The sequence below is a fragment of the Saccopteryx leptura genome, chromosome 2 (genome assembly GCF_036850995.1).
Source record: "Saccopteryx leptura isolate mSacLep1 chromosome 2, mSacLep1_pri_phased_curated, whole genome shotgun sequence".
Taxonomy (NCBI): Eukaryota; Metazoa; Chordata; class Mammalia; order Chiroptera; family Emballonuridae; genus Saccopteryx; species Saccopteryx leptura.
This window is the reverse complement of record NC_089504.1, coordinates 213,661,310-213,681,475: the sequence shown is the minus strand read 5'-3', so window position 1 is coordinate 213,681,475 and position 20,166 is coordinate 213,661,310. Positions and strand designations below refer to the sequence as shown.

Here is a 20,166-nt window from a genome sequence, read left to right as displayed (position 1 = left end):
TATGAGAAAGCAATCAATGAACAACTAAGGTGCCACAGTGAAGAATGGATGCTTCTCATCTCTCTCCCTTCCTGCATGTCTGTCCCTATCTGTCCCACTCTCTGTCATACACAAAAAAAGAAATTAGGGCATAGACAGGTACAGAAGAAAGACCATGTGAAGACACAGTGAGAAGGCAGGCATCTACAAGCCAAGGAGAAAACCCTCAGGAGAAATGAACCCTGTTGATGTCTTGACCTTGAACTTTCAGCCTCCAGAGCTGTGAAAAAATAATTTCCCCCTGTCTACACTATACAATCTGTGGTCTCTGTTATAGTGGCCCTAGCAAGCTAATACATCCCCTTAGATTCTTTTTCTCAATAATATGGAACACTTCAGGAATCTGTGCCACATCTTTGTGCAGGGCTCAGGTTAATCTTATTTCAGTTTCAGTATATGTGCTGCTGAATGAGCACTCCCTTAGATTCTTTAACCCCTAAATTTATCACAGTTTTTTAAAAAATTAGCTTTCCTGGATTTCAGGTCTCACCGCAGCTGCAGCACATTGGCAATAGTGACCGCTTTTGCAGAGTGTGAGAGACAATGAATCATACACAACATTACCACAGCATCATGGTGCTTCTAACAGGTCCAGCATACCCATTCATTTCACCATTTGATACCACTGTGTGCATAAGTGTGATCCGGAAGTGGAACAGACTTAAAAATGGCGGTATGTTGGGCGGTGAGGAAAGGAGACCATGACCAAAGAGAACACCTTGGGTTACAGCGTTCTTTTACTGTTCTGCTGGCCAAACTTTTCTTCCCCCAGTAGAATGGCCATGTATCAAGAGAGCTCATTACAATTTTTGCATTTGGGTGAAAATCCCAAAATACTGTAGATGGCAGCACAACATCATGTGTGACTATTTTAAAGCAAAACCTCTGCGTTATTGTCTCACTTTCCTTTTTTCCCCCTTTTTCCTCCTTAGTGGGCAAATTACTGGAACCTTTTTAAAAATGATTATACGGAGTGAAATAAGTAAATCAGAAAAAAAACTAAGAACTATATAAATCCATACATAGATGGGACATAAAAATAAGACTCAGAGACATGGACAAGAATGTGATGGTAACGGGGGTGGGGTGGTGGTGGGGGGTGAGGAAGGAGAGAGAGGGGGTGGAGGAAGGGGAGAGGCACAAAGAAAACCAGATAGAAGGTGACGGAAGACAATTTGACTTTGGGAGAGGGGTAAGCAACATAATCAAATATCAAAATAATCTGGATATGTTTTCTCTGAACATGTGTACCCTGACTTATCAATGTCACCCATTAAAATTAATAATAATAAAAAAAGAAACCAAAAATAAAATAAAAAAATGATTATTTATGGTGAAAACTTGGAAAAGTAATTATGCCTGTTTTCCTGGCCTGCACTACAAAGTGCCAATCAGCAACATTACCCTGAACAGCCTCTGGGCAAATCCAGCCTTATTCTAGCTACCCACTTGCAGAATCCCCTCTTTAAATTTAAACATATTTTGAAATTAAGCCTCAGAGATGTTCTCAACCTTCTTTCAAGTTCCTAAAGATAAGTTTACCAAATGTTAACAGAGAAATAATTGTTTTCTCAACTTAGGGCAACAGAGTAATGAGACTGGGAACTGCCTTTTTTTTTTTTTTTTGATTTTTAATTTTTTTTTAATTAAATTTAATGCAGTGACATTGATAAATCAGGGTACATATGTTGAGAGAAAATATCTCTAGATTATTTTGACATTTGATTGTGCTGTATACCCCTCCCCCAAAGTTAAATTGTCTTCTGTCACCTTCTATCTGGTTTTCTTTGTGCCCCTCCCCTCCCCTAACCCCTCTCTCCTTCTTCACCCCATCCCCCCTCCCCCAACCCCCCGCCCCTGTTGCCATCACATTCTTGTTCATGTCTCTGAGTCTCATTTTTATGTCCCTTCTATGTATGGATTCATCTTAGTTTTTTTTTTTTTTTTTTTTTTTTTTTATAAATAAATTTTTATTTTAATGGGGTGACATCAATAAATCAGGGTACATACATTCAAAGAAAACATTTCCAGGTTATCTTGTCATTTAGTTCTGTTGCATACCCATCACCCGAAGAGAGATCGTCCTCTGCCACCCTCCATCCAGTTCTCTCTGTACCCCTCCCCCTCCCCCTCTTCCTCCCTCCCTCCCCCTACCCCCCATAGCCACCACACTCCTGTTCATGCCTCCCAGTCTCGCCTTTATGTCCCACCAATGTATGGAATCCTGCAGTTCCTGTTTTTTTTCTGATTCGCTTAATTCACCCCGCACAATGCTACCAAGACTCCACCATTACGCTATAAGTGATCCGATGTCACCATTTCTCCTAGCTGAATAATATACCATGGTGTATATGTGCCCCATCTTCTTCATCCAGTCCTCTATTTTTTTTACAGTGATTAAAAGCCTTTAAGCAAACTCTTGGCCAATACAGCAAGAATCCATAAATGAGTAGTGTCCTTAACATGTTCCCCAAGTCCAAGTTGGCCCCATCACCATGCCAAATCCCTGAAAAATGCAACCCAACTACAGTTCAGTCTGTTAGGAGCTGTCACAGGGAGCAGGAGTCCAGGAAAGTTCCCCACAGGAAAAGTCCGCATGGCACTGGAATTGTTGTCACCATTCTATACTTTGCAGCTCATGTCCAAGTCCCAATGACCGCTGCTTCTAGCTGGTAATGATTCAGGTAGACTGGAAAAAGCCATTTGCAGCATGTGTGGATATGGAGCTTCTGTTCTCCTCTGCCTGGAGAGTTGAGACCAGGTTGCCTTTCCCTGGAGCTCTGTGACTGTGGCCTGGTAAAGAGAACCTTGGGATACACTAAGCTGGGTGGCAAAGGTAAATTCATAATACAAGTTGGCAAAAGGAGGAAAGAGAGCTCTAAATTAAGAGTAGGTCCCAGCCTGAAATATGAGTGGGGCATTGAGGTAGGAGGGATAAAGGAAACACTATATATTAAGGAAAGCAGCAGAAAATAGGACTATCAACACCCACAACAGAGATCTTTGAGGGAAGAATAAAAAACCTGACTATTCAGGCAAAACATAGTAAAGTGGCCCTTGTGCGAATGAGATCAGTTTACCTGCTTCTTGGAAGAAATACCCTAGGCTCGTCCACAGTGTCGTAGATGGGGCCAACGGCCCTGGGCACCTTCAGCCTTCAGTGGCAAACCCCAGCTTTCTGGGCAAGGTTAGGTCATAGGTGGCTGGAGCAGGGCTGGAAGAGACTGAACCCTCCCTTATAGGAGCGAGGGGGAAGCCCACCTTCCAGTGTCCCTGTTTCCTCACAGCAGAGGCATGTAAGCCTGGCAGGCTTTAGCTCAATGACCTTCCTTTCCACTATTGAAGCAGGACCCAGATGGCATCCTATGAGATCCCTTTGGGGTGTTGGAGCCTGTAAGGGTGTATCCTAAAAGCTGGTAGTTCCCCTGATCTCTATTGGGCTTTTTCTGCCTCTAGGTATCTTAAAAGCCATTCTCAGAAGATCTCGCTGAGGGGTTTGAGGATCCCCATCCGCCTATATAAATCTTTTCCATATATCTGGAGCTATTTGGAAAAAAGACAGAACAGTGTTATTAGCTAGATCTAATAAAGAAGGTAGTAGTTTGCAGGCGAAAAAGATTTGGTGTCTCCTGTTCATCAGCATTCAAAAGAAATATAAATTTTTTTTTTTTTAAGTAAAAAGCATGATATGGTAGACCCGTCGGAGTCATTGGCCTGGTGTGCAGGATTCCTGGGTTCGATTCCCGGCCAGAGCACACAGGAGAAGCACCCATCTACCTCTCCACTCCTCCCCCTCTCCTTCCTCTTGGTCTCTCTCCTCCCACCCGCAGCCAAGGCTCCACCAGAGCAAATCCACCCTGGGCACTAAGGATGGCCCCATGGCCTCCGCCCCAGTCGCCAGAATGGCTCCGGTTGTAACAGAGCAACATCCCAGATGGGAAGAGCATTCCCCTCGGTAGGCATGCCAGGTGGATCCCAGTCAGGCGCATGCAGGAGTCTGTCTGACTGCCTCCCCATCCCCATCCTCAGAAATATACAAAAAATAAATAAATAAAAGAAAAAATACTAAAAAAAAAAAAAGGGGGGGGCATTCCCTTGCATTAAAGCACCAGGGAGCATGGAGTGAGCTTGAGTATGTCCTATGAAACATGGAGCTCTATGTTTACATATAAGTCTTTGAAGAAGGAGGAACTGCTGAAATAGTTTATCCGCATTTGTCCCTAAGACAGCAGTCTTTATAGTGGGAACACCATACGTAAATATTTGCTGTCTGTCTATAGATTAAGGGGGGAATATGGCAAATGCTGAAAAGCCATGATCTTTGTGCCCCTCCCCTCCCCCAACCCCCTCCCTCTCCTCTCCCCACCCTGTAACCCCAACACTGTTGTTCATGTCTCTGAGTCTCATCTTTATGTCCCACCTATGTATGGAAACATATAGTTCTTAGTTTTTTCTGATTTACTTCTTTCACTCAGTATAATGTTATCAAGGCCCCTCCATGTTGTTGTAAAAGATCCTATGTCATCATTTCTTATGGCTGAGTAGTATTCCATAGTATATATATACCAAAGCTTTTTAATCCACTCGTCCTCTGATGGACACTTGGGCTGTTTCCAAATCTTTGCTATTGTGAACAATGCTGCCATAAACATGGGGGTGCATTTCTTCTTTTCAAACAGTGCTATGGTGTTCTTGGGGTATATTCCTAACAGTGGTATAGCTGGGTCAAAAGGCAGTTCGATTTTTAATTTCCTGAGGAATCTCCATACTGTTTTCCACAGTGGCTGCACCAGTCTGCATTCCCACCAGCAGTGCAGGAGGGTTCCCTTTTCTCCACATCCTCGCCAGCACTTATTCTGTGTTGTTTTATTGATGAGCGCCATTCTGACTGGTGTGAGGTGATATCTCGTGGTTTTAATTTGCATTTCTCTAATCATTAGTGATGTTGAACATTTTTTCATATGCCTATTGGCCATCTGTGTGTCCTCTTTGGAGAAGTGTCTATTCATTTCTTTTGCCCATTTTTGGATTGGATTGTTTGTCTTCCTGGTATTAAGTTTTACAAGTTCTTTATAAATTTTGGTTATTAACCCCTTATCAGACGCTATGTCAAATATATTCTCCCATTGTGTAGTTTGTCTTTTTATTCTGTTCTTATTGTCTTTAGCTGTGCAGAAGCTTTTAATTTGATAAAGTCCCATTTGTTTATCCTGTCTTTTATTTCACTTGCCTGTGGAGACAAATCAGCAAATATATTGCTGCGAGACATGTCAGAGAGCTTACTGCCTATGTTTTCTTCTAAGATGCTTATGGTTTCACGGCTTACATTCAAGTCTTTTATCCATTTTGAGTTTATTTTTGTGAGTGGTGTAAGTTGGTGATCTAGTTTCATTTTTTTACAGGTAGCTGTCCAGTTTTCCCAACAACATTTGTTGAAGAGGCTGTCTTTACTCCATTGTATTGTCTTACCTCCTTTGTCAAATATCAGTTGTCCATAGAGCTGTGGGTTTATTTCTGAGTTCTCTGTTCTGTTCCCTTGATCTATGTGCCTGTTCTTATGCCAGTACCATGCTGTTTTGAGTACAATGGCCTTATAATATAACTTGATATCTGGAAGTGTGATACCTCCCGCTTTTTTCTTCCTTTTCAGGGTTGCTGAGGCTATTCGTGTTCTTTTTTGGTTCCATATAAATTTTTGGAATATGTGTTCTATGTCTTTGAAGTAAGTCATTGGTATTTTCATTGGTATTGCATTGAATTTATAAATTGCTTTGGGTAATATAGACATTTTAATGATGTTTATTCTTCCTAACCATGAGCATGGTATATGCCTCCACTTCTTCGTATCTTCCCTGATTTCTTTTATCAATGTTTTATAATTTTCCAAGTACAAGTCTTTAATCTCCTTGGTTAGATTTATTCCTAGGTACTTTATTTTTTTGGTTGCAATGGTAAAGGGGATTGATTCCCTGATTTCTCTTTCTGACAGTTCATTATTAGTGTATAAAAATGCCTCTGATTTCTGAGTATTGATTTTATATCCTGCCACCTTGCCAAATTCTTTTTTCAGGTCTAGTAGTTTTTTGACTGAGACTTTAGGGTTTTCTATATACAATATCATGTCATCTGCAAATAATGATAGTTTTACTTCTTCTTTTCCAATTTGGATGCCTTTTATTTCTTTTTCTTGTCTGATTGCTGTGGCAAGGACTTCCAGAACTATGTTGAATAAGAGTGGTGAAAGGGGGCACCCCTGCCTTGTTCCTGATCTTAAGGGGATTGCTTTTAATTTTTGCCCATTGAGTATGATGTTGGCTGTGGGTTTGTCATAGATGGCCTTTATCATGTTTAGGTATGTTCCCTGTATTCCCACTTTGCTGAGAGTTTTGATCATGAATGGGTGCTGGATTTTATCAAATGCTTTTTCTGCATCTATTGAAATTATCATGTGGTTTTTCTCCTTTCTTTTGTTTATGTGATGAATCACGTTGATTGATTTGTGAATATTGTACCAGCCTTGCCTTCCAAGAATAAATCCTACTTGATCATGGTGTATGATTTTTTCCATATATTGCTGGATCCGGTTTGCTAATATTTTATTGAGGATTTTTGCATCTAAGTTCATCAGGGATATTGGCCTATAATTTTCTTTTTTTGTGTTGTCTTTGCCTGGTTTTGGAATCAGAATTATGCTCGCCTCATAAAAGGAGTTTGGAAGTCTTCCTTCCTCTTGAATTTTTTGAAATAGCTTGAGAAGGATAGGAGTTAGTTCTTCTTTGAATATTTGGTAGAATTCACTTGTGAAGCCATCAGGCCCAGGACTTTTCTTTTTTGGGAGTTTTTTGATAGCTGTTTCAATCTCATTTGTTGTAATTGGTTTGTTTAGGTTTTCTGATTCTTCCAGATTGATTTTTGGAAGATTATATGATTTAAGAAATTTGTCCATTTCATCTAGGTTGTCTAGTTTTTTGGCGTACAGTTCTTCATAGTATTTTCTTACAATATTTAGTATTTCTGTTGTGTCAGTTGTTATTTCTCCACTCTCGTTTCTAATTTTATTTATTTGAGTCCTCTCTCTTTTTTTCTTGGTGAGTCTTGTTAAAGGTTCATCGATCTTGTTTACCTTTTCAAAGAACCAGCTCCTGGTTTCATTGATCCTCTGTATTGTTTCTTTAGCCTCTATGTCATTTATTTCTGCTCTGATCTTTATTATTTCCTTCCTTATACTAGCTCTGGGCTTTACTTGCTGTTCTTTTTCTAGTTCTTTTAGATGCAGGGTTAAGTTGTTTATTTGAGCTTTTTCTAGCTTCTTGAGGTATGCCTGTAATGCTATAAACTTCCCTCTCAGGACTGCTTTTGCTGTGTCCCATAAATTTTGAGTTGATGTATGCTCATTATCGTTTGTTTCTAGGAATTTTTTAATTTCTTCTTTGAACTCAATGTTAACCCATTCATTGTTTAATAACATGCTATTTAGTTTCCAAGTGTTTGAATGTTTTTCAATTTTTCTATTGTGGTTGATTTCTAGTTTAATGCCATTGTGATCAGAGAAAGTGCTCGATATGATTTCAATCTTCTTAAATTTGTTGAGCCCGCTTTTGTGCCCTAACATGTGGTCTATTCTAGAGAATGTACCATGAGCGCTTGAAAAGAATGTATATTCTGCTGTTTTAGGGTGAAAGGTTCTGAAGATATCTATTAAATCGAGTTCATCTAATATGTCCTTTAAATCTGCTGTTTCTTTGTTAATTTTCTTTCTTGAGGATCTATCTAATGATGTTAATGGGGTATTGAAGTCTCCTACTATTATAGTATTGCTGTTGATCTCGCCCTTTAAGTCTATCAAAGTCTGCTTTATATATTTAGGTGCTCCTATATTAGGTGCGTAGATATTTATAATGGTTATATCTTCCTTTTGGATTGCTCCCTTTATCATTATGTAGTGACCTTCTTTATCTCTAACTATGGTCTTTGTTCTAAAGTCCATTTTGTCTGATATAAGTATTGCTACTCCAGCTTTTTTTTCATTTTCATTTGCGTGAAATATTTTTTTCCATCCTTTTATCTTCAGTCTGTGTGCATCTTTTGATTTAAGGTGTGTCTCTTGTAGACAGCATATGTATGGGTCCTGTTTTCTTATCCACGCAGCTACCCTATGTCTCTTGATCGGATCATTTAATTTATTAACATTTAAGGTTATTACTGATATGTAATTGTTTATTGCCATTTTTTTCCCTTAAAACTGTTTTTCTCTTTTGCTATATTCTTTTTTTCCTTTGATCTGTTTACAACAGGTCCCTTAGCATTTCTTGCAGCCTTGGTTTGGTTGCCGTGAAATCCTTGAGTTTTTTTTTGTCTGTAAAGCTTTTTATTTCTCCTTCAATTTTAAATGATAGCCTTGCTGGATAAAGTAGTCTTGGTTGTAGGTTCTTGTTCTGCATTACTTTGAATATTTCTTGCCATTCCCTTCTGGCCTCAAGTGTTTCTGTTGAGAAGTCAGAAGTCATCCTTATGGGGGCTCCTTTGTAGGTGATAGTCTTTTTTTCTCTAGCAGCTTTTAATATTTTCTCTTTATCATTTAGCTTTGGTAATTTAATTATGATGTGTCTTGGTGTTGGTTTCTTTGGGTTTCTCCTTAATGGAGTTCTCTGTGCTTCCTGAACATGTGAAATGTTTTCCTGCCTTAATTGGGGGAAGTTTTCCGCTATAATATGTTTGAACAAAGTCTCTATCCCTTGTTCTTTCTCTTCTTCTTCAGGAACCCCTATGATGCGGATGTTATTTCTCTTCATGTTGTCACAGAGCTCTCTTAGAGTTTCCTCAGACTTCTTGAGTCTTTTTTCTTTTTTCTGCTCTGCTTCCGTGCCTTTATTTATTGTGTCCTCTAACTCACTGATTCGATTCTCTGCTTCATCCATCCTGCTTTTAATTCCTTTCATTGTATTCTTTATTTCAGATATTGTATCTGTCATTTCTGTCTGATTCTTTTTTATTATTTCAATGTCCTTTTTTATATTTGTTATCTCTTTATTTATGTTTTCGTAATGGCCATCTATGGTGGTTCTAATATCTTTGAGCATCCTAACAATCGTTATTTTAAACTCTGCATCTGGTAATTTGGTTATATCTGATTCACTTAGGTCCTTTTCTGGGGATTTCTCTTGGTTTATTTGTGTTGTATTTCTCTGCCTCCGCATTTTCTCTTCACGAGAGTGGCTGTGATCACGTGCTCGGGTGCACAAGGGTTGGTGGCCTTGCCCTTTGCCCCGCCCCCATGTGTGATGTTATGCTCGGTCCTGAGGGCACTGGCGAGCACCTTTGCTCAGCTGTGGGACTCCGCCTGTTTCCGAGCTTTTGCCCTGCCTTTGCAGGATGATCCCACTCAAGGAACAGCTGCTAGCCTTGGCTCTACCGCCAGGCAGGGCTGCGTGCCCAAGCTCAGCTTCGTAGAGGAACTCTGCCTCTTCTGGGCTTTTGGCTCCACCCTCGTGGGAGGAGCCGGCTACCAAGTCAGACCGCAAGCCTGGGTTGCACGGGCAGGGCAGGGATGTGCTCCTCTGCCCTTGCTCCGGGGATGGTTTCTACCCTTTCTGGGTTTCCCGCCCTTCTCCCGGAGGCTGGATTACAGGCTGCCGTCAGCTGAGCTTGGCCGCTTTTGCATGCCCCCTTCTCCCTAGCCGGGCAAGATTGAGCTCACACCTGAGCCCACTGGTGGCCAGCCGGCTTCTGCCCCTGCCAGCAGAACCGCGCTTTTGTCTCCTGCTGCCGCCGGCCCTCCGGCGCGCCCTCAGCCGCGTGGGTGGGGTTGTTGCAGCTCGGACCCTAAGACTCACTACTGTAGACCCAAAAGCTTCCTCCTTCTATGCGACTCTGCTCTGAATGCTGCAGGGGAGCTTGTTTGGCTGCTCTCCTGCTTCCCTTTGTTGGTATTGCTGTTTCCGGGGGAAATATTCACTTCAGCTTTGGGGAGTGACTAGTCCCAGGGGTTAGGGTGGCTATCTCCCAAAATGTTTCTCCCTATGCCTCCTAGATTACACTCTCTTCCTGTTACTGTGGTTCTCTCCCCTCTCCCTCCGTCCCCAGGAGCCCTGGTGAGTGTTTGTGAGAGAGATGTTCTGCGTGGTCCCTTTAAGAAGGATCCTGGGTCTGAGAAATCAGACTCTCTCACAAACAGTATCCTGACTTGTTTCTAGCTAAATACTGTCCTTACGCTTCTTCTGGGCTCTGGGGCTGCAGGCTGGGGCTTTGTTCCTGGGGCTCAGGACCCTTTCCCCTCTGCTAAACTCACTTCCCGCCATGTGAGTCTCTCCCTGCTGCCGTTCGCTCCGAGAAGCTGGGCAGCCCTCTCCGCGTTTCCGCTTTCCTACCAGTCTCTGTGTGGCTTCTTCAGCATTCCTTGGTTGAAGAGTCCTTTAGTTTAGTCCAAAGTTGGTTTTTCCAGCTGATAGTTCATAAAATTAGTTTGTAATCCACATTGGTTCTGGGAGGTAGATGCTGGTACGTCTGCCTACTCCAGCGCCATCTTGTCTCTCTTAGTTTTTTTCTGATTTACTTATTTCACTCTGTATAATGTTGTCAAGGTCCATCCATGTTATTGTAAATGATCCGATGTCATCATTTCTTATGGCTGAGTAGTATTCCATAGTATGTATGTACCAAAGCTTTTTAATCCACTCGTCCTCTGACGGACACTTGGGTTGTTTCCAGATCTTCGCTATTGTGAACAGTGTTGCCACAAACATGCGGGTGCATTTCTCCTTTTCGAGCCATTCTATGGTGTCCTTGGGGTATATTCCTAAAAGTGGGATAGGTGGGTCAAAAGGCAGTTCAATTTTCAGTTTTTTGAGGAATCTCCATACTGTTTTCCACAGTGGCTGCACCAGTCTGCATTCCCACCAGCAGTGCAGGAGGGTTCCCTTTTCTCCACATCCTCGCCACACTTATTCTGTGTTGTTTTGTTGATAGGCGCCATTCTGACTGGTGTGAGGTGATATCTCATTGTGGTTTTAATTTGCATTTCTCTAATGATTAGTGATGTTGAGCATTTTTTCATATGCCTACTGGCCATCTGTATGTCCTCTTTGGAGAAGTGTTTATTCATCTCTTTTGCCCATTTTTGGATTGGGTTGTTTGTCTTCCTGGTGTTGAGTTTTACAAGTTCTTTATAAATTTTGGTTATTAACCCCTTATCAGACATATTGTCAAATATGTTCTCCCATTGTGTAGTTTGTCTTTTTATTCTGTTCTTGTTGTCTTTAGCTGTGCAAAAGCTTTTTAGTTTGATATAGTCCCATTTGTTTATCCTGTCTTTTATTTCACTTCCCCATGGAGATAAATCAGCAAATATATTGTTCCGAGAGATGTCCGAGAGCTTACTGCCTATGTTTTCTTCTAAGATGCTTATGGTTTCACGGCCTACATTTAAGTCTTTTATCCATTTTGAATTTATTTTTGTGAGTGGTGTAAGCTGGTGATCTAGTTTCATTTTTTTGCAGGTAGCTGTCCAATTTTCCCAACACCATTTGTTAAAGAGGCTGTCTTTACTCCATTGTATTTCCTTGCCTCCTTTGTCAAATATCAGTTGTCCATAGAACTGTGGGTTTATTTCTGGGTTCTCTGTTCTGTTCCATTGATCTATATGCCTGTTCTTATGCCAGTACCAGGCTGTTTTGAGTACAGTGGCCTTGTAGTATAACCTGATATCAGGAAGTGTGATACCTCCCACTTTATTCTTCTTTTTTAAGATTGCTGAGGCTATTCGTGTTCTTTTTTGGTTCCATATAAATTTTTGGAATATGTGTTCTATATCTTTGAAGTATGTCATTGGTATTTTAATTGGTAGTGCATTGAATTTATAGATTGCTTTGGGTAATATAGACATTTTAATGATGTTTATTCTTCCTAACCATGAGCACGGTATATGCTTCCACTTGTTTGTATCCTCCTTGATTTCTTTTATCAATGTTTTGTAATTTTCCGAGTACAAGTCTTTAGTCTCCTTGGTTAAGTTTACTCCTAGGTACTTTATTTTTTTGGTTGTAATTGTGAAGGGGATTGTTTCCTTAATTTCTCTTTCTGACTGTTCATTGTTGGTGTATAAAAATGCTTCTGATTTCTGAGTATTGACTTTATATCCTGCCACTTTGCTGAACTTATTTATCAGGTCCAGTAGTTTTTTGACTGAGACTTTAGGGTTTTCTATATACAATATCATATCATCTGCAAATAATGATAGTTTTACTTCTTCTTTTCCAACTTGAATGCCTTTTATTTCTTCTTCTTGTCTGATTGCTGTGGCTAGGACTTCCAGGACTATGTTAAATAAGAGTGGTGAAAGGGGGCACCCCTGCCTTGTTCCTGATCTTAAGGGGATTGCTTTTAATTTTTGCTCATTGAGTATGATGTTGGCTGTGGGTTTCTCATAGATGGCTTTTATCATGTTGAGGTATGTTCCCTGTATTCCCACTTTGCTGAGAGTTTTGATCATGAATGGGTGCTGGATTTTATCAAATGCTTTTTCTGCATCTATTGAAATTATCATATGGTTTTTCTCCTTCTTTTTGTTTATGTGATGAATCACATTGATTGATTTACGAATATTGTACCAGCCTTGCCTCCCAAGAATAAATTCCACTTGATCATGGTGTATGATTTTTTTCCATATATTGTTGGATCTGGTTTGCTAATATTTTGTTGAGGATTTTAGCATCTATATTCATCAGAGATATTGGCCTATAATTTTCTTTCTTTGTGTTGTCTTTGCCTGGTTTTGGAATCAGAATTATGCTCTCCTCATAAAAGGAGCTTGGAAGTCTTCCTTCCTCTTGAATTTTTTGAAATTATTTGAGAAGGATAGGAGTTCTTCTTTGAATATTTGGTAGAATTCCGTTGTGAAGCCATCGGGCCCCGGACTTTTCTTTGTTGAGAGTTTTTGATAACTGTTTCGATCTCATTTGTTGTAATTGGTCTGTTTAGGTTTTATGATTCTTCCAGATTGATTTTTGGAAGATTGTATGTTTCAAGGAATTTGTCCATTTCATCTAGGTTGTCTAGTTTTTTGGCATACAGTTCTTCATAGTATTTTCTTACAATACTTTGTATTTCTGTTGTGTCAGTTGTTATTTCTCCTTTCTCATTTCTAATTTTATTTATTTGAGTCCTCTCTCTTTTTCCTGGTGAGTCTACTTAAAGGTTCATCAATCTTGTTTACCTTTTCAAAGAACCAGCTCCTAGTTTCATTGATCCTCTGTATTGTTTCTTTAGCCTCTATGTCATTTATTTCTGCGCTGATCTTTATTATTTCCTTTCTTCTACTACATTTGGGCTTTACTTGCTGTTCTTTTTCTAGTTCTTTTAGATGCAGGGTTAAGTTGTTTATTTGAGCTTTTTCTAGCTTCTGAAAGTGTGCCTGTAGTGCTATGAACTTCCCTCTCAGCACTGCTTTCGCTGTGTCCCATAAATTTTGAGTTGTTGTATGCTCATAGTCATTCATTTCTAGGATTTTTTTTATTTCTTCTTTGATCTCATTCTTAATCCATTCATTATTTAACACCCTGCTATTTAGTTTCCATGTGTTTGAGAATTTTTGAGCTTTTCTGCTGTTATTCATTTCTAGTTTCATGCCGTTGTGATCGGAGAAAGTGCTTGATATGATTTCAGTCTTCTTAAATTTGTTGAGAGCTCTTTTGTGCCCTAACATGTGGTCTATCCTAGAGAATGTACCATGAGCACTTGAAAAGAATGTATATTCTGTTGCTTTAGGGTGAAAGGTTCTGAAGATATCTATTAAATCGAGTTGATCTAGTGTTTCCAATAAGTCTGCTGTTTCTTTGTTAATTTTCTTTCTTGAGGATCTATCTAGTGATGTTAGTGGGGTATTGAAATCCCCTACTATTATAGTATTGCTGTTGATCTCGCCCTTTAAATCCATCAAAGTCTGTTTTATATATTTGGGTGCTCCTATATTAGGTGCATAGATATTTATAATAGTTATGTCTTCCTGTTGGATTACTCCCTTTATCATTATGTAGTGGCCTTCTTTATCTCTTACTATATCCTTTGTTTTAAAGTCCAATTTGTCTGATATCAGTATTGCTACCCCAGCTTTTTTTTCATTTCCATTTGCATGAAATGTTTTTTTCCATCCTTTTACCTTCAATCTATGTGTGTCTTTTGTTCTAAGGTGTGTCTCTTGTAGACAACAAATATATGGGTCCTGTTTTCTTATCCACGCAGCTACCCTATGTCTTTTGATTGGATCATTTAATCCATTTACATTTAAGGTTATTATTGATATGTAGTTGTTTATTGCCATTTTCTTCTTTAAAGGTGTATTCCTTTTTTTGCTATATTCTTTTCCCACTTCGATCTGTTTACAACAGGCCCCTTAACATTTCCTGCAGCATTGGTTTGGTTGTAATGAATTCCTTGAGTTGTTTTTTGTCTGGGAAGCTTTTTATTTCTCCTTCAATTTTAAATGATAGCCTTGCTGGATAAAATAGTCTTGGTTGTAGGTTCTTGTTCTGCATTACTTTGAATATTTCTTGCCATTCTCTTCTGGCCTCAAGTGTTTCTGTTGAGAAGTTGGATGTCATCCTTATGGGGGCTCCTTTGTAGGTGATAACTTTTTTTTCTCTTGCAGCTTTTAGTATTTTCTCTTTATCGCTTAGCTTTGGTATTTTAATTATGATGTGTCTTGGTGTAGGTTTCTTTGGGTTTCTCTTTAATGGAGTCCTCTGTGCTTCTTGGACTTGTGAGAGTTTCTCTTGCATTAATTTAGGGAAGTTTTCAGCTATGATATGATTGAACAAAGTCTCTATCCCTTGTTCCTTTTCTTCTTCTTCAGGAACCCCTATGATGTGGATGTTATTTCTCTTCATGTTGTCACAGAGCTCTCTAAGAGTTTCCTCTGACTTTTTGAGTCTCTTTTCTCTTTTCTTCTCTGCTTTCATGCCTTCATTCCAGTTGTCCTCTAACTCGCTGATTCGATCCTCTGCTCTATCTATCCTGTTTTTAATTCCTTCCATTGTGGTCTTTATTTCTGACATTGTATTTGTCATCTCCGACTGGTTCTTTTTTATACTTGCTATTTCTTTATTTAGGTTTTCAAACTGCCCCTCCATTGTTGTTCTAAGATCCCTAAGCATCCTTACAATCATTATTTTGAACTCCGCATCTGGAAGTTTGATTATTTCCATATCACTCAGCTCATCTCTTAAAGGTGTCTCTTGTGGTTTCATTTGGGTTGCACTCCTTTTTCTTCTCATCATGGTGTTTTAGTCTGCCTCCAGTTTTCAGTTGTGTTATTTCTAGGTCTTCTTGGGTTGGTATCAGCTATTATTTGTAATCCACTTTCGGATTTGGGCAGCTTTGAAGTCTTGATTTGTTTGTTTTCTTAACAGGTGATAGTCTTGTTAACTGATCTCAGCAGGGGGCTTCCTTGAAACTGTAACGAGGAATGCTGTGGGTGTAACCTGAGACGCTGAAGGTCTCTTCCACCAACTAATCTCACTGGGGGCAGGGTTTTTTCTCAGCTTCAGTAGGGGGAAGTGTATCTCAGATCTCCATGGAGACATGAGTTACTGCCCCTCCTCCCCACTTCTTGTTTTCAGCTGTGTCTTGTTGCGCTGATTGGAGCTGGATAGATGTCCGGAGATCTCTGATCCGGAAGCACTTCAGCTCTGTTTTGTGAAAGGTTCAGCCCCTCCCCCAGCTATGGCCGCCTCCAGCACGAATGAGTCAGCTTTTTTATTTCGTTTCTTGCATACCTTAGCCCCTCACAGCCTGTCCCTCTCCCTGTCCTTTCCACTTGGGAGATAAGCTGGTCTTTTCAACCCACCTTGCTCCCTGGTCGCCAGGTAAGTGGCTGTGAGCAGTATTTTCTTCTCTTTTTCCTCTGTGAAATCCTCTCTGGGCTCTCAGCCTCACCCCCCCTTCTGTTCCTGTAAGTAGAGGAGATTCAGGCACTCCTTACCAGGATTATTATGTCTTCCTCTTTGCTCCTTGGTTTTTGAGAGCTGTTCTTGCAGTTCAGTGTTGGTTTTTCATGCTGATTTTTCCTAAATTGATTTGCATTCCAGTTTGGTGTTGAGAGCTGGGCGTCTGTGCGTCCGCCTACTCCGCTGCCATCTTTCCCTTCTGGGAACTGCCTTTGAGACCAATGCGTTACTCTGTGATAGACATGACACAGTTAAATTTCTCTCCATTTATTTTCTTATCAGAAAAAAATAGTTGCTTCAGGAAACTCTAGTTATGACTATTTTTCAGTAAAATCTACAACTCCACACCAGAGGTCAGCAATTTTTTTCTGTACAAGTGCACACAGTAAATATTTTCAGCTTTTTAGACCACGTGATATCTGTGGCAACTGTTCTACTCTGCAGTTGTTTCTGGAGAGCACCTGTAGACCACAGGGATGCAAATTGGTGTGGCTGTGTTTCAATAAAACTTTATTTATAAAAGCAGGCAAGCCATGAGTTGTGGGCAATAGTGTGCCAACATCTGCTCTAAACTCAGGCTTGCTGTCCCCTCTGAGAAAGACTCTCTCATTGGGTCCAAACTCTTCTATAGACATTTTGCCCACCCTCACGTTTATTTATTTTCTTCTTAAAGGCTGCTACTTTCCACACATGTTTCAAGTATATCTGTGTTTCCTATTTTGGAGGTAAAATATCAGGATGGGTGGAGTAGGAACCTAATTCTTGAGCCTGATATTGGAGATGAATCTAATCATAATGTTGGCCTGAGCATATCTTATTTTTTCTTATTTCTTTCCCTGAACATTCTGGTTTGGGCTCAGCCTTAAGAATAAAGGTTTAGATTTGAGACTGTGTTTGAAACTGGTCAAGTAAGTACAAAGGTAATGGAGTAAATGCTTTTTAGTTATGTTGGAGGTAATGTGTATGCCTATTTTTTAAAAAGATTTTATTGGAGGTTCCAAGATGGCAGCAGAGTAGGCAGATGCACAAACTGCCACTTCCCATGACCAAACTGGATTACAAATTAATTTAAGAACAATTATTATGAAATACCAACTTTGGATTAAAAGAACAGGACTCAAAAACCAACGATCACAGAAGAATCCACACCAAGCTTGGCAGGGAGTACGGGGCATGGTGGGGGCTCCCCCACTCTCAGGAGCAAGGGGATGCTAAGGCTGAGGGTCCAGAGGGCTCTCATTGCAAGGAGAGAGACCCTGAGAGGTGGCGGTCCTCAGTCCCAGGACTGGAGCCCCAGCCTTGAAACCCAGAGACTGGAGGAGACAGCCTGACAGCATTGAATGGGGAGAAGAGTGAGAGTTCTGTTTGTGAAAAGAGGCTGGTGAAAGAAAGTACTGCCTTAAAAGGCTATCTCAGAAAATATCACTCACTGCCACTTGCCTGGGGCTCCGAAGGTTAGGAGGGCTGAGAGGACTGGTCTTACATGAGGAAAGTGGGGAGATCGAGACACGGGGACACAAATGGTGACAGGGAGAAGAAAACTTGAGCTGAGCTGAGTCATTCTCCAGTATCAAGGTGGCCATAGCTGGGGGAGGGGTTTCTCTTTCCATCCTGCACAAGCCTAGTGTGGAACCAGTTGACTCACCTCCAAAAAGCTCTCCAGCTCCAATCAGCATGAAAGGTTTTTCAGAAAGGAAGTAAAGAAGAAGGGCAGTGACTCAGGTTTCCAGGGAGAAAACCTGAGGAGTTACACCTCCCCCTTCATACTGAGAACATGCCCCACCCCCGGAGAGCTCTGGGCAGACCACACCTTCAGGTTCTCAGAGGTCACATCTACCTCATTCCTGGATATAGTTTGAACTGAATCCAAAAAGAAAAATAAAACAAGATGTGCTCACTTCCCCCCTCCTAAACACAGAAGCCCCCTGCTGGGATCAGCAAACACAGATGCTCCCTGCTGGACTCAGCAAACAAACAGCAGGGAGATTAAGGCTTTTAAGCCGCTCTACTGTTTGAGGAGAATTAAAATATAAGCAAACAGCAGAGGCTGAGGATAAAGTCCTGGAGAAGAAGCTGCATTCCATAAATCAACTTCAGACCCACAACTCTAACAAGCTTGCAAAACACACACATAACTAATGGGAAGACAGAAGAATGTAAACCATATGAATCAACAGGAAAAATTCCCAGAAGAAGAACTGAATGAGATGGAAATAACCAAACTACTGGATGCAGAGTTTAAAATAATGATTATTAAGATGCTTAAGGATTTCAGAGCTACAATGGATGGACTTTTGAGCACCTAAATAAATTGCAAGCATCAAAAAAGACACTGAAATAATAGAAAAGAATCAATCAGAAATGGCAATTACAATATTAGAAATGAAGACTACAATAGAAGGAATCAACAGCAGGCTTGATGAAGCAGAGGGTCAAATCAGTGAATTAGAGGACAAGATAAATAAAAACATCAACAGAGCAGCAAAAAGAAAAGAGGCTCAAAAAGTCTGAGGAAACTATAAGAAAACCTTGTGATAATATGAAGAGAAATAACATCTGTATCATAGGGGTACCTGAAAGAGAAGAGAAAGAACATGGGATAGAGAAACTATTTGAAGAAATCATAGCTGAAAATTTCCCTAAATTGATTAAAGAAAAAGTCACACAAATTCAAGAAGCACAGGGAGTCCCGATAAAGAGAAACCCAATGAAGCCTACATCAAGACACATCATAATTAAAATACCAAAGTTAAGAGATAAAGAAAAAATACTAAAAGCAGCAAGAGAAAAGAAGACAATTACTTAGAGGAGCCCCTATAAGGATGATATCCGACTTTTCAACAGAAACACTTGAGGCCAGAAGGGAATGGCAAGAAATATTTAAAGTAATGTAAAACAAGAGCCTACAACCAAGACCTTTTTTTTTTTTTTTACAAAGACAGAGAGTCAGAGAGAGGGATAGATAGGGACAGACAGACAGGGAAGGAGAAAGATGAGAAGCATCAATTATCAGTTTTTTGTTGTGACACCTTAGTTGTTCATTGATTGCTTTCTCATATGTGCCTTGACCGTGGGCCTTCAGCAGACTGAGTAACCCCTTGCTCAAGCCAGCAACCTTCAGTCCAAGCTGGTGAGCTATGCTCAAATCAGATGAGCCCGCACTCAAGCTGGTGACCTAGGGGTCTCAAACAAGTGTCCTCCGCATCCCAGTCTAATGCTCTATCCACTGCACCACTGCCTGGTCAGGCAAGGCTTCTTTATTTAGCAAGATTATCATTTAAAATTGAAGAAGATACCCCTTTCACTTTGCCAGTAGGACTTGTGTCTTTATTGGTCATTCAAGTGGGGCAAAGGAAATAATCCTTTTAAAACTCAAGCAAACTGGGTGTTTGTCTTGCATCCTGTCAGAGGAAACAAATTGAAAAAAAAAAAAAGAGAAAAAAAAAATTGAAGAAGAAATTAAAAGCTTCCCAGACAAAAAACTTCAAGGAATTCATTATAACCAAACCAGTACTGCAGGAAATATTAAGGGGCTAGCTGTAGAAAGAACAAAGGAAAAAAGAAATCAAGAAAAAGAGGATTACAGATCTAAAGAATAAAATGACAATAAACAACTACATATCAATAATAACCTTAAATGTAAATGGATTAAACACTCCAATCAAAAGACATAGGGTAGCTGCATGGATAAGAAAACAGGACCAGTACATATGCTGTCTACAAGAGACACAACTCAGAACAAAAGATACAGAGAGACTGAGAGTAAAGGGATGGAAAAAAATATTTCACGCAAAAGAAAAAAAGCTGGGGTAGCAATACTAATATCTGATGAAATAAATTTTAAAACAAAGGCTATAGAAAGAGATAAAGAAGGTCACTACATAATGATAAAAGGAGCATTACAACAGGAAGATATAACCATTATAAATATCTATGCACCTAATATAGGAGCACCTAAATATATAAAACAGATTTTGATGGACAAAAAGGGTGAGATCAACAGCAATACTATAATAGTAGGGGATTTTAATACCCCACTAACATCAATGGATAGAACCTCCAGATAAAAAATTAACAAAGAAACAATGACCCTAAATAACATACCAGATCAACTGAATTTAATAGATATCTTTAGAACCTTTCATCCCAAAGCAATAGAATATACATTTTTTTCAAGTGCTCATAGTAC

The 20,166-nt window shown here is 40.0% G+C and overlaps 1 non-coding gene and 1 pseudogene across 1 annotated transcript; one reads left to right on the top strand and one right to left on the bottom strand.

Moving 5' to 3' along the window:
• Window positions 1–358: 358 nt before the first annotated feature.
• LOC136395982 (U6 spliceosomal RNA) lies at window positions 359–455 on the bottom strand (annotated as a pseudogene).
• An 18,813-nt stretch (window positions 456–19,268) lies between these two features.
• Window positions 19,269–19,396, top strand: LOC136396140 (small nucleolar RNA SNORA27). Its single transcript, XR_010749555.1, has one exon. It is a non-coding gene; the product is annotated as a small nucleolar RNA SNORA27 (small nucleolar RNA).
• Window positions 19,397–20,166: the final 770 nt, after the last annotated feature.